Raw genomic sequence first — 13,657 nt, 5'->3', positions numbered from 1 at the left:
AAACAAATATATTTAGCCATATATGTACATACAGCTATGTACATAGTGCTTCATAGTGCTTGTTTTGCCCCTACATTTTATCCCTTTTCTAAGAATTCATCTCTAAGGAGGACCTGAACAGCTTGAACTATTAGCTAAGCAAGCAACAGTGCATTTACTCCATCATAAAAAATGGCATTACAATGTTTCACCAAGCATGGTAGACGATATGCTTGCATCTGAGTTTAATTAATAAGTAACAGACAATATTGTTAGGAAGCTTCAGACAAGAGCCTAAGACGATAACAAGCATACAAGTATGAAAAGATACAATGCTGGAATGCCTGATTATGCAATGAACTAGGCATGTTGAGTTGCACACAATGGAGTTCATCAGAAAATGTGATTAAGTGACTTTGAAATTCATAAACAAATATTCTTAAAAGTCAGATGCATGTTGACAGCTGAGTGATGAACCACAGCATTGAAGAAAGTGTTTGATACCCCACTTTAGCAAATTTTATGTCCACAACATGGGTTGCAGGTGGTGTAGGCTGTGCAACAGTCCACTGAGAGCCCAGTCCATTGAAAGTAGTCCATAACATGCTGGGCACTGCACTTAAATGTGTAGATGGGTCATGAAATAACAGAATAAACAATGTTGTAACAAGGTTGAGTGTGGCATACAACACACTTTTTTGGAGTGAGCTGTAAAGTTCATGCCACAGCAACTATAGACACCCATGCTTATAAGTCTCTGACAATGCATACAGTTTATGGCTCATGAAGAAACATATGCTATATGAAATAAAGTTACAGTAGACACAGGCAACTAATAATGTTCAGCATAAATCAACATAGGTGCAATACAACATCAATAGTATAAGTTTTACAAGCAAAGCTACCGTATTAATAATACTATATGAGTGTAGCAAAAACCTATCTATGAAAATAAAACCTACAGGGTTCATTTCCACTAGAATGCCAGTGAACATTAATAAATACAGAGGGGCATTTTCAAAAGAAACGTCTAAATCAGAATTTGGACATTTTACAAAGACGTCCAAATTCCAAACAGGAAAGAAGGTCATTTTCAAAAAAGATGGACGTCTATTTTTTTGTGTTCGAAAATGTTATGGATGTCCTGTGATTTGGTTGTTTTGTGATTTGGACGTCTTTGTTTTTTGGCCATTTTCAAAAAAAATGTCCAAGTGTAAAACGTCCAAAATCAAGCCATTGGGACGTAGGAGGAGCCAGCTTTTTTAGTAGACTGGTCCCCCTGACATCCCAGGACAGCAACAGGGCACCCTAGGGGGCACTGCAGTGGACTTCATAAAATGCTCCCAGGTACACATCTCACCATTGCTCCCTTACCTTGTCTGCTAAGCCTCCCAACCCCCCCCCAACCCACTACCCACAACTGTACACCACTACCATAGCCCTTACGGGTGAAGGGGGTACCTATATGTGGGTACAGTGGGTTTCTGGTGAGTTTTGGAGGCCTCACAGTTTCCTACACAAGTGAACAGGTAGTGGGGGTATGGGCCTGGGTCCACCTGTCTGAAGTGCACTGCACCTACTACTAAGCTACTCCAAGGACCTGCATGCTGCTGTAATGGACCTGAGTATGACATCTGAGACTGGCATAGAAGCTGGCAAGTAATGCTCTTCATCATACTTTTGGGGGTGGGAGGGGGGTTAGTGACCACTGGGGGAGTAAGGGGAGGTCATCCCTGATTCCCTCCAGTGGTCATCTGGTCATTTGGGGCACTTTTTTGTGCCTTATTCATAATAAAAACAGGTCTAGCTCAAAACATTTAAGTTTTAGTCCTGGATGTTTTAGCTTTGTTCCATTATGGCTGAAAGACGTCCAAGTCTTAGGAACGCCCAAGTCCTGCCTTGAACAAGCCCCTGGCATGCCCCCTTGAGATTTGGATGTCTTTCTGATGGACTTCAGAGAAAGATGTCCAAAAACAGGTTTCGATAATACTGATTTGGACGTTTCTGTGAGATAAACGTCCAAATGCTGACATGTCACTTTTTGGATGTCTATCTCTTTTGAGAATGAGCCCAATAGTCACTTAACCTAATACATAGTATGACAATGCAAACAAAATGAAAGTGATGCATAAGATAATAATACTTGGTCTACATTATAAGATATAGATAAATGTACTATAAGTGAAACCATAAAATGGGAGAAAATCTTATCTCTTACCAAATCAACAATATACTAGCCAAGCATAAAACATAAAAGAAATGTATCACTTAGAACATATAATATTATATGTGAAATATCACAATCAGTGTGAAATTATGTAAGTATTGATATAAATGCTGAGAAAAGTGTTGGTACCAACAAGCATATACATTATAATATGAAAACACTCAAAGGTGATTAAATGTATATTAAACCCTTGTACTACCTAATGCTAACTACATTTATGTGTGACCTAATCTAGTACAAGAAAAAAAACTTTATTTAGGAAAACCAAGTATAAAGACCATAGGTAGAGACATATATGTATAATGAAGAAGTCTGTGTAATGCCTAATAAAGATAGGTGTGGACATGTTTATGTACCTGACTAAACCTGGTATGATACTAGGTAAAGAGTATAGAAAAGAAACAGGTACCGCAGGCCCTCCATTGTTTGGCGGGTATGTATGTACATATATTATTTAGAAAAACAGATCTGCCTCCATATGTGGATATAATAACAAATTTGGAATGCATGCATATACTTTTGAAATTGGAATTTGAATGTGGAAACATAAGCATTGCATGTTATTGCTTATAGACCTTAAGGTATTGTAAGTCATGACTTGATTTATTTGCTGGCAAAATCATAAAACCAAAATTAATGTATGAGGCAATGAATACTGTGACCAAGGTACAAAAAGAAAACATCGAATCATAGCCCTTTTCTTTGCTATAGCATGGAACACTGAATTCAGTTCTCAGACACATGAAAGAGTGCATAAAAAAATTATTTACTAACCAAGAGGAAAGGAATCTATCAGACTTTCCTCGGTTACCAAGACAAAAGCAAAAATCAATCCATGGTTTATCTATTGTTATAGTAAAACAAAAGAAAACCAGTAAGCACAAACTCATGGCAAAGTGAAAATTAAACTGGGATGTCCATTGACACAAATGATTTTGTATTTGTAGTTGTCAGGCCCAATGACACAAACACTTCCTTTACATTAAAGGCCAAAATGTTGTTTCAAAAATGATTTAACAACCAGCTGGACAGTGTACCCTTGACAAAATCAACAAGGGACAATGTACTGGAAGAAAATAATTACTTGGTTAGTGCTAATATGATTCTCTTTAAAATTAAAGTGAATTTGTGTATTAGTAAGGTTATTTTTATTTCCTCCCCCCATCCTCCCACTAGAGAGGGGCATCAGCTCTGGAAAAAGAAAATAGATTATTGATAAACCTATTCCAAATTGTGAGATGGCAGTATTTGCTTTCTGTTTGCATCATAGAACAAAACAGAATGGAATAGAATTAGTAATATGAACCGGATATGCAGCTAAGCAGCAAAATCTCTTTGCAGCAACATGTTATAACAAAGAGTGGTCTGTGACAATTACATAAATATTTCTTCTTTCCAAGATCAATGATTTCTGTTGGAATTCCTCATCCTGAAGTATGTTGGTACTTAGAAGCTAGGCATTTCTGAAAAATAAACGCTGTGCTAAAAAGTCTTGAATTAATTGGTTACCTGAAAAAGGGGATAAATTAGGTTACAGATAGCAGGAACATAGCAACTTAGATCGCAGGATTCAGAAGAAATAGCAGAAGGAATAATTAATGACTAGAGCACACAAAGGGTCAAAAGATGACCAACCTAATATAGCTCATTCCTAATTAAAGAACAGAACAGTCCCCTTAGCGGTTCCATGCACAGGGTTATGGGTCAACAAGTACATGACTTAAGCATAACGTACCTAATCACAGGTTAGTTGCCTATCAAGAAAAGAACACTTAGGCCCTCATCAAGACGGACAGGTTTCTGAAAGATAAAACAGTACACAAGTGCCATCTCTTCCAGATCCTGACGAGTTTGAGAGTGATCCACCCCTCTTACACAGGATAGGAATGAAGAGACAATGGAGGTATTAATATACTTGCTCTAGCATAAACATATCCTTTACAGGTTCTCGCATCTCACTGAGGCTTCTCTTTCCAAGGCTAACATGCTTATCCTGGGGAAAGGAAAAGAGAGAATTATTTTATTTTAATTTGACGTACTTAAGTGGATTTGGACAGGCAGCAATTTTGCGAAATTGGTAGTAAATAAGACAACACTACAAAGAGACTGGCTAGAAATGGAACAGCTCGGACTACTGCTCATAACCGAAACATGGCAGTACCTTCAAGATGACCGTGCACTACTAGTCCTATGCCCACCAGGATACAAAATAATACATATTAATAGAACCAAAAGAAGGGGAGGAGGTGTTGCAATAATATACAAATCCTCATTCACAACAGAACCTGTTGCTAAACACACATCCTCAACAATCGAAATCCTGGCACGCAAAATCACCGACAAAACACTAACTGACAACTATATATCACATTATTCTACCGCCCTACAGGAAGCTGGACAAACGCCCAAGATGATTTCATGGACTTTGTATCAAACATCTGCACCAATCACCCAAATGTCCAACTAATAGATGACAGCGATATCACAAATTACAGACCAGTAGCCTCAATACCACTACTGACCAAAACGATGGAAGGTCTAGCAACCCAGCAACTAATGGAATACTTGACAAAATTCTCAATTATTCATAAATCCTACTCAGGTTTCAGACCACAATAAATGGTCATAAGCACCCAGATAACAAAATTCAGAAGCATAATATGCCAAGGACAAAATATATTGCTACTACAATTCGACATGTCAAGTGCATTCGACCTAGTAGACCACACCATAATAATGATACTGCTCAATAACATAGGAATCAGAAGTGCAGTGGCAATATAGTTCAATAGCTTCCAAAAGACCAGATCCTACATTGTAAAGATGACTAACCAAACATCAGCCTTATGGATCTCTAAGTGCGGAGTACCACAACAATCGCCAATATCACCAATACTGTTCAATATGATGATGGCACCATTCAGAAAAAAAACTGGAATTAATGGGTTTCAATCAATTTATATATGCAGATGACATCACCATCTTCCTACCTTTTCAAAATAATATCACAAACATACAGGGCAAAATAAAAAAAAAGGATTGGGCCTCAAAATTCACAAACAACCAACAAACATACCTCATCAAAACACAACTTAAAATACTAGGAATCATTCTCGACAAACACCTAACACCTAACTGGACAATCAAATATCAGCAGTGACATCACAATGCTTCAGAACATTATGGAAACTGAGAAGAATAAGAGGCTATTTCCCTAGACAATCTTTCCAAATACTGGTCCAATCAATGATACTATCGTAACTAGACTACTGCAATTCAGCATATGTAGGGTGCAAGAAAAACACACTAAAATCAGTGCAAATAGTCCAAAATACTGCAGCAAGACTGATTTTCAAGAAATTGAAATATGAAAGAGCAACCTCACTGCTTGAAACACTACATTGGTTACCAATCAAGGCAAGAATATTTTTCAAAGTGAGCACTCTAATTTTCACGATAATATTTGGAATGGCACTTGAATATATGCTTAACATGATTGAACTATCCTGATGAAATACCAGCCCAGAAGACAGAAACTACCTATTCCTACAGCTACCCAACTGCAAAAACACCATCTACAAAACTACACTGCAGGATTTAGTTACCTGGGTTCCAAATGGTGGAACTTGATACTAAAAACCATAAGAAGCATCACAAATCTCCTCCAATTCGGAAAAGAAAACCAACCTCTTCAAAAATTCTACAGCTAATCACAAAGATATCATCATCTTACTTGAGAATCTACCTCTTCAAAAACTATGTGAATAAATATCACCAAAACTCTACAATTGAACACAAAAGCTACCACTACCTTTTTCACTTCAAATCTATCTCTTCAAAACTCTATGAATAACCGCATGAACCATAGATGCCCTCTCAACATTGCACCACACTATTGCAACTCCACCAAAATGTAAATTGTAAACCACTTTGAACTGAATCTTGTCTTTGGATAATAGTGGAATACAAGAATGCATAAATCAACAAATATATAAACAAAGACAAAACCAAAATGTCTGGCATGCCATGTGACTGTAGGAAAAAAAAATCAAAGTGAGCATAGAATATATTGAACAGAAATACGATTATCAATTGATATGTTTCAATGTTAATATCATGCATTATATTTTGTAGTGACATGGTAGCATTTTTCATGGAATTATCCTTCTAAATTTAAAATTTTAGTGAAATTTTGAGTATAAATTTAGTCACTCGGCCCTAATAAATTATCAAAGATGCCAACTGAGGAGCGTATCTGTCAGTTAGGAGAATTAATGTTTGAATCAGGCCTTACAATAATATACTCTTACAATTGAGCACACACCACAATGAAACTAAATAAGGATCTTGTAGCTACAGCTTAAAAAGCCTAAGTTTTATAGATATAGAGTTCCTTCTTGCCAGGACACTACCCTGAAGGATCTGTTTTGAGTACAGATAGGTTCTACATTATGAGCACCATTTTAAGTACAATGTAAAACACAGAAGCACAGTAACACAGTAATGATGGCAGTTAAGGCCTACATAGTCCATCTAGTCTGCCCAAGAAGATGACCAGAGCCTTGCCCACCATTCTGTGGAAGCACCAGTCACCCATGCTTAAATACTGGTTGTCAAGTCTCTACCATGTCAACCATATAGGCAACCTAACATGATGGAGTCTTGGTTATTAGCACACATCATCCTCAAGTATTACTACCAGTATTTGACTTACCAGTCAAGATGTCTTCCCTTTCCTCTGAGCTGCACAGCACCCTCACTCGCAGCACATGACAATAAAGTGATCTGCAACACTAGAGTTGCTGAAGCTTCACCTATCTTTTGCCATTTTCTGGACACATTGTAGAAGTCTGTCCATCGTCGGCCTCGGTTCCCCCATGCTGGATTTTACAAATCTTCTTTCAGTCTTTTGCCATTTGTGGGAAAAAGACCATAGAAGTCTGTCCAGCATGCTCAATTCTGGTTATATTTTTAAAAGGTCTGTCAATATAGAGCTTTTTCTAAATGAAACCCCCTCTGTAGAGGTGGGTTGATGAGAAAAGAGAAAGAAAATCTGGGTGAAGTGCACTGTACCAACCACTAGGGTACTCCAGGGACCTGCTTGCTGCTCCAATAGGACTGGTTATAACATCTAAAGCTGTTATAGATGCTGGTATGTACTGTTTCTTTTACATCTTGGGGGGGGGGGGGGTAGGAGGGGGTCAGTGACCACTGGGGGAGTAAGGGGGTCATTCCTTTATTCCTCCAGTTGTCATCTGGTCATTTAGGGCACTTTTTTATGGCTTAGTCATTATTAAAGCAGGTCTAGCTCAAAACATCTTAGTTTTCTTTTGTTCTATTATGGCACAAAAATGTCCATGTATTAGGAATGCCCTAATTTCTGACACACACCCTTGTGATTTGGACACAGTGCAGATGAACTGCATATGTAAATGCCTGTAAAATAGGTTTCAAAAATAGTGATTTGAATGTGTTGGCAAGTAAAACATCCAAATGCTGGTTTATGCTTCTTCTTAAACATTTTTCTCTTTTGAAAATTAACCCTATAATGTCTATGTACAAATACTAGAATTCATAGGAGCCAACTTTTCAAAATGATTGGGGTGCTCCTCCCCCCTCACCTCTTCCCTCCCTCCTAGGTCCAGGCCTCCCTCTCTCCCTCCCTCCAAGTTCCAGGCTTCCCTCCAAGGTCCAGGCCTCCCTCCCTCTCTCTGAGGTCCAGGCCCCCCTCCCTCTCTCCCTCCAAATTTTAAAAGTCATCTTACCTCGGGGTCCCGGTGGCAGCAATGAAAGGCGTGCAGGCTCGGCCCTTCAGCCTTCCCTTCTCTCTCTCTCTCAGCTCTGGTCCCGCCCTTGCGGAAACAGGAAATGAGGGCGGGACCAGAGCTGAGAGAGAAGGGAAAGCTGAAGCGCCGAGCCTACACGCCCTTCACTGCTGCCGTCGGGACCCCGAGGTAAGATGACTTTTAAAATTCTGGGCGGCACGCAGGAAGGCGAGGGCGGACCGGCGGAGGACTGAGGGAGAAGAGGGCAGGCACCAGGCAGGTCAGGCTGGTGAAGGGAACTTCTGATTCCGGCGGGTGAAATATTGGGGGTGCTCGAGCACCCACAGCACCCATGGAGTCGGCGCCTATGCTAGAATTCCATGTAGAAATTGCAAATAAGGCTTCTAAAATAACCCGTTATGTGTACTCCAATTCTCTCTTTTTTGGATCTTGAGAATGACTATTGGAAACTAAGAACCAAGAAGTAGCAACTGAATCTGCCCTTTTATGACATTAGATATTTGGGCACTATATATATGCTAGACACCAAAAATGACAATGATAAGCTGACCTCACAGTTGTGTCACCCTTAGACTCAGGCTCCAGGTTCTCTGTTGCTATTTCCCATTTATCATAGATCAGCTTTTTCATTTATGTAATGTGTTCTGTGTGTTGACACTCATGTATATTACAATTCTGTACTTTTCCAGATGCAAAGAGCTAATAAAATAAAATCTAGTACTATATCAAACAAAAGGGGAAATTGTCTAACAAAAAAAAGGAAAAATGAATGCAGTACTCATCTGTATGATAATTGCTAAATTAGCTTTTCATTAAAACCAAAGAAGATATTTTTCTTCAAGGAGATAAGCAAACATTACAATAACAATTGCAATTAGCAGTTGTTTCTTAAATCCATTAAAACTCCTTGATAAATTATGAGGATGATCATGGAAACTAATTATTTAACATAAACATACTGATCATAAGCATTTCAATAGAATATATGAAAATGTTTGGAAAGAAATAATGGAAACCTTTTTTTCACAGAGAGAGTGGTGGATGTTTGGAATGGCCTCCTGCGGGAGGTGGTGGAGATGAAAACGGTAAAGGAATTCAAACATGCGTGGGATATACATAAAGGAATCCTGTGCAGAAGGAATGGATCCTCAGAAGCTTAGCCGAAATTGGGTGGCGGAGCCGGTGGGGGGAAGAGGGGTTGGTGGTTGGGAGGCGAAGATAGTGGTGGGCAGACTTATATGGTCTGTGCCAGAGCCGGTGGTGGGAGGTGGGGCTGGTGGTTGGGAGGAGGGGATAGTGCTGGGCAGACTTATACGGTGTGTGCCCTGAAAAGACAGGTACAAATCAAGGTAAGGTATACACATGAGTTCATCTTGTTGGGCAGACTGGATGGACCGTGCAGGTCTTTTTCTGCCATCATCTACTATGTTACTATGTCACTATGTTAAACCTATGCATGTACCAGTGATGAAGTCCTTCATACTTCAGATGGATTGTGATTTGCCACATTTTTTCATGGTGAACTTGGTAAACTCAATCAATCTAGGTTTTAGTTTGTACATTTCAAGGCAATTTAATATCCAGTAATGTGGGATGATAACAAAGGATTTCTTATAATAAATCCATGCTACACTGCTTTTTTTAGCACTGGCTATGATGGCATTATTCAACATAAAGTGGTCTTTGGTTCCACATGTTCCTTTCTTTTTGCCCTTCTCCTCTATTGATTTATTATTTTCCCGGACTGAATTTTAATCTCAAACTGAACCAGTTTAGTCATCCCTGGTACCATAGGAGCCGACTCTGTGGGTGATATGGGTGCTTGAGCACCCCCAATATTGAGAAAATTCCTAGTATGTGTCCAGGGAGGGGTTATTTCCACTGGGCTTAGCACCCCCAATAATTTTGAAAAGTTGGCTATTATGCCTGGTACTGAGAAGATAATGTCATGGAATTCCTCAAGCAGTTTCCATGCTTCTTCCTTCTGGGACAGATTTATCAGGGGGTTAATCTCAACCTGTCATCCTTTTCTTAATCTTCTCTAGCTGAGGCCCAAAATTTGCCTTCCACTCCTCCTGGAAGCTGGCCTTCAGGGCCTCACACTCTTGTCATAACTTTAATAAGTTAACATGGAGGGGCATAATCGAACGTCGCCGGCGATCTATTTTGGCTGCGGTGCAACAGCTGGCCGGAACCTTATTATCGAAAAAGATGGCCGGCCATCTTTTTTTTCGATAATACGGTTTAGCCCGGCCAAATGCCAGAGTTCGCCGGGTTTGAGATCTCCGGTTTTGTTTTTCAGCGATAATGGAAAAAAATGCTGGCCATCTCAAACCCGGCGAAATCCAAGGCATTTGGTCATGGGAGGAGCCAGCATTTGTAGTGCACTGGTCCCCCTCACATGCTAGGACACCAACTGGGCACCCTAGGGGGCACTTCTAAAAATGTGAAAAAAAATACACAAATAGCTCACAGGTGCATAGCTCCCTTATCTTGGGTGCTGAGCCCCCCAAATTCCCGCAAACCCACTCCCCACAACTCTACACCATTACCATAGCCCTTATGGGCGAAGGGGGGCACCTACATGTGGGTACAGTGTGTTTTGGGGGGGGATTGGAGGGCTCAACACTTAGCAAAACAAGTGTAACAGGTAGGGGGGGGGGTGGACCTGGGTCTGCCTGCCTGGAGTGTACTGCACCCATTAAAAACTGCTCCAGGGACCTACATACTGCTGTCAGGGAGTTGGGTATGACATTTGAGGCTGGCAAAAAAGTGTTTTATTTTTATTTTTTTAGTGTGGGAGGGGGTTGGTGACCACTGGGGGAGTATGGGGAAGTCATCCCCCATTCCCTCCGGTGGTCATCTGGTCAATTGAGGCACTTTTTGAGGCTTGGTTGTGAAAATTAAAGGACCAAGTAAACCCGGCGAAATACTGATTAATGCCGCTTTTTTTTCATTATCCGCAAAAGCCGGCCATCTGGTAGCCACGCCCATGCCCGCCCATGTCCCGCCTTTGCTTCGCCGCCAACACGCCCCCTTGAACTTTCGCCGGATTGGCGATGGGAAAGCGGTGATGGTGTCAAAAACGCCGCTTTCAATTATACCAATTTCACCACTTTTGAGAGATCGCCGGCCATCTCCCGATTTATGTAGGAAGATGGCCGGCAATCAGTTTTGAAAATAAGCCTGATAGTTTGGGTTCAGTCCCTCTCATTTTCTACCACATGATCTACTGGGATCAATTGTTTTTGAAACACCAGGGATCCCTTTAATCTAGCACTGAATTTATGGGGCAAAGTGGGAACTAACACTGCCATTTCTAACCTTCCTCAAGATACCTTGCCTCCCTATCCACCACACACATTTCCCCGTTGATAGTAGTTTTTCCTGGCTTTTGCTTACAGTTTCTTGAGCCACTCAGGACATAAGAACATAAGAATAGCCATACTGGATCAGACCAATGATCCATTTAGCCTAATATCCTGCTTCTAATAGTGGCCAATCCAGGTCACAAACACCTGACAGAAACCCAAATAGTAGCAATATTCCTGCTACCGATCTCAGGGCAACCAGTGGCTTCCCCCATGTCTATATCAATAGCAGACATGCAGTCTTTGAGACCTGCTAAATATGAAATAATATTTTGAACCTGAGACTTTGTTCCTTACTCTGGAATTTGTTACCAGAGAATGTGGTAACGGTGGTTAGCATAGTGGAGTTTAAAAAAGGTTTGGCCAGCTTCCTAGAGTGGAGGAGTGGCCTAGTGGTTAGGGTGGTGGACTTTCATCCTGAGTAACTGAGTTCAATTCCCACTTCAGGCACAGGCAGCTCCTTGTGACTCTGGGCAAGTCACTTAACCTTCCGTTGCCCCATGTCAGCCACGTTGAGCCTGCCATGAGTGGGAAAGCATGGGGTACAAATGTAACAAAAATAAAGGAAAAGTCCATAGCCCATCATTAAATGGACTTGGGGGAAATCCACTATTTCTGGGATAAGTAGTATAAAATGTTTTGTACTTTTTTGGGATCTTGCCAGGTATTTGTGACCTGGATTGGCCACTGTTGGAAACATGATGCTGGGCTTGATGGATCTTTGGCCTGTCCCAGTATGGCAACACTTATGCACTTATGTAAATAGCAGCAATCGATCCCAGCTAGCTACATCTCCGTTTAAACCCCCACCTATTCATGTTCTTAAGAGACTGGTTGAACTATTCAGCCAAAACATTTGATTGAGTATGATAAGCTGTTGTGCGGATATGCTGGATTCCAAAGGCTTCCTAAACCTGTTTGAGGGTTTTGGACAAAACAAATGGTGCCTTGGTTAGTGAATACCTGCCAGGGAAATTCCACCTAGCAGAATAGCCTGGCTAGCTCCCAAGTAAAAGTACAGGCTGATATAGAGTGCAGAGCAAATGCCCACAGGAAACTGGCAGTGTGATCTAACACCATAAGAATATACATATACCTTTTTTTTTCACTCTTCTCCAAGGGCCCAATTAGGTCTACCCCTACCCAAGCTAAGGGCTCTTCCACAATAGATAAGGAGACAGAAATGTACTTTAGGGGGCCTGACATGCATCAACATATTTCCTTCATTTTCCTATTTTTAATACTATGGGCAAACATTTGGGCTCAGCAGTTGTTAAAAGATGTGTGCATTTTATTTATTTAGATTTTGCTCACACCTTTTTCAGTAGTAGCTCAAGGTGAGTTACATTCATGTACACTGGGTATTTCTCTGTCCCTGAAGGGCTCACAATCTAATTTCTGAGGCAATGGAGGGTTAGGTAACTTGCTCAAGATCACAAGGAGCACTGCAGGGGGATTTGAACCAGCCACCTCTGGATGTCAAGACTGGTGTGCCATACACTAGGCCACTCCTCCAAATGTGCAAGCATTTGAAATGACATAGGAAATATCAACAATATGTCATTTTTTTACCATAAAAAAATGAATTTGGGTTTTATTTTTCTTGTGTCATCAATAATGCACACATTTTTGAAAGAGTGCACCCTTTTGCTGAAAAAGTATGGCTTTTTGCTGAAATAGTTTGTCCTTTTTGAACAAAAGGATGCACTTTTGATGTCATTGTCCTAAAACAAGACATTTATTTTTCAAAGCAAAAACAAAATAAACAAAAACAACATATAATGAAACATCCCAAAACAAACAGAGGAAAATAAATAAAATGAAAGTTGTTACGTTTGGGTTTATGAGGACCCAGACCTGGACCGTGACATAAGATCTGTGATAGACAAAAAGGGCTGGTTGACAGCTTGTAGTGCCAGGTAGGCATGAAAGAGACCTGCTAGCTGAAGAACAAACCAAAAACCACTGCAAGTGAAATAGCTGTCTCTTCCAAATACTTATCCCAACTGAAAACTGTGAAGGCCAGTGATAAACTGACCAAAATAGAAGCGTCTGTCAGAAGATCCAAATAGGACCCTCCATCATAACAGAAAATTACTGCTGGCAAGGAAACTGAAAACTACCATTACCATCAAGGTGTTAAAATCCCTGAAGGTACTAGTCGCACTAAATCATGGTATAACAAAAGAAATTAAAATGGATGTGGTTTCCCTTGAGTGCATTTTTTTTTTCTAAAAAGAGTGAATGAATTAGATGGAAGAATGATCTTGTTGAAACATACAGTTGCACTGTTA

This window comes from Microcaecilia unicolor, chromosome 2, assembly GCF_901765095.1.
Source record: "Microcaecilia unicolor chromosome 2, aMicUni1.1, whole genome shotgun sequence".
Classification (NCBI taxonomy): Eukaryota; Metazoa; Chordata; class Amphibia; order Gymnophiona; family Siphonopidae; genus Microcaecilia; species Microcaecilia unicolor.
This window is presented reverse-complemented; position numbering follows the sequence as displayed.